The sequence below is a fragment of the Pteropus vampyrus genome, unplaced genomic scaffold, assembly GCF_000151845.1.
Source record: "Pteropus vampyrus isolate Shadow unplaced genomic scaffold, Pvam_2.0 Scaffold80, whole genome shotgun sequence".
Taxonomy (NCBI): domain Eukaryota; kingdom Metazoa; phylum Chordata; class Mammalia; order Chiroptera; family Pteropodidae; genus Pteropus; species Pteropus vampyrus.
Window position 1 is genome coordinate 4,239,097 of NW_011888861.1, and position 2,227 is coordinate 4,241,323.

Consider the following 2,227-nt stretch of genomic DNA (forward strand, 5'->3'; position numbering starts at 1 on the left):
CCAATAGTGCCCCAACATTGCGACAACCAAAAATACCCCTACCTGCTATAGACACCAGGGCAGGCCAATACCACCCCTCCCCCATTGAGAACCCCTGGTTTGTTCTTTTGTCAGTTTCTTTTGCCATTGTCCTTACATCATCCCTACCTGAAAACACCCCAGCCCTGGATGACTGAAGCTGACAACCTGCTCCTTGCCTGTGAGCAGATGCCTGAGTGCTGCTGGGAACAATCTCCCATTTCAATGGATTGATCTCATTGTCAAATCCTCATCATTAAACCCATGCAGGCTCCTGACACTGATGATAAACTAATGAGCTTGCTCTTCCATTCTATAGGATGATCATTAAGACCTTCTTTATTCTCCTGAAATCTCTAATCCTCAGCCCCCACAAGCCCCAAAAGAGAACTTCATCTATTACTTCACAAAGAGAGGAAATGCCATCCTGGACTTCCTGCTCACAACAACTAATTCCTAGTGCATCTGCTCCCTTTGCCGTCTTTCTTGTGTCTAAAACCATCCCACTATCAGGATCCTACCCCCTTCTATATTTTCACAGCTATTAAAGTCCATAAGTATTTCCTCTTTTTTATCTGCACTCTCCCCCAGCCCTATCTTTACTTCATCTCATCACCATCAAACATGTGCTTCTTTCTCCAACATAAAAGATCCATTGTTTAAATAAAATATGAAATACAATCTCACAGAACATCTCACTAATGCTTCATCATGGAGGGGTGACTTAGGCTGATTAAGGATTTAAAAAACCTTCCCTCCCTCAATTCTATATCACCCTCTTTAAAAGATTACTTATCCCTATGATATCTATTTCCTTTTCTTTCCCTTATTCCTAAGTCTTTCTAATTTGAATCCTATTTCCAACACTGTAATCAACACTGCTCTTGCCAACGTCACCAAAGACCAGATCCAATAGACATGCCTGATCTCCAGGAAGAATTTGCCGTATTGATCCATTCGTATAGACCCATTTTCTACCTTGCTTCTATGACACCGACACCTTCTAGTTTTCCTCCTACCTTTTGGCCATCTTCCTCCAATGGCCAACTTACATTTCTAACCATTTTTTTAAAAATGGTATTTTCAAAGTTTCTGTTCTTGCTCCTCTTTTTTTATCACTCTTCCAATTTTTTCTTGGCAATATCTCCCTGAACAATCTCACCCATTATAATCTGTATGCTAACAAATCACAAATTGGCAGTCTAGTCCTCTCTCCTAAACTCCAGACACATGTATCTGAGTGTCATTCACATATTTACATCTGGTGTCTTGCAGATTCTACAAATTCACTGTTTCTATATTTGTTAAGCTTCCATTGCTGATGGCATGAGCCATTCAATAAATTTTAAGCAAAAATTGATTTCTACAGGGAATTGCATGCTTAAAAATTGTTGGAAATACCAGAGAAGGCTCTAGGTAAGGTGTCCAGGAATGACACACAGAATAACACTGCAGAATTAACCATCTAGGAGAAATGCTATCTATGCCATAGCAGGAAGCTGAGGAATTAGATAGCGGATGTTCCAAATATTCACTTATCTCTGATATACCTGGCAAGCACCTGTGGCCAGATCACTGGATGCAGATACTCTTATATCTGCTAAATTTGCACCAATAGGATGGATGCTTCAGGTTATGCTGTCTCCATTCTGAATTCAAGACTCATGTGAGTGTACCTGATGGATGAACCTAACCACATTTGAAGACTTAATTGTAAGGGGGTATGAAAAATGTAGTTTTGGCTGTCTAGACTCTAGAGTATAGGATGGGACACAAGAAAGAGAATCTAAAAGAACTAATTGTTTCTCCAACAGAATACTTCTCTACTAATGTCCTGTATTTCTGTAAATTGTACCCCTCTATCCAGTTAGTAAAGTCTGAAATTGGGAGTAATGCCCCTGCCCTGTTCTCCTTTATCCATACCAATTCTACTCCCAAATATCTTTTAATTCTATTTACTACTCTCTTTCCCATTCATCTATCATCTCTTACCTGAACTACTATAACAGCCTCTTAACCAGTGTCTCTGCATTCATCTCTGCCTTTTTCCAATGCATTATCCACAACATAGCCCAGAGAAATCTTAGTAAAATATAAATATGAAGATGACACTTCTCTCTTTAAAAATTCCAATGGTTTGTTTAATGTATGTGTGTCATCTGCTCTAGCCGGAAATCACCATGAAGGCAAGCACTGGGTCTTTCCAACA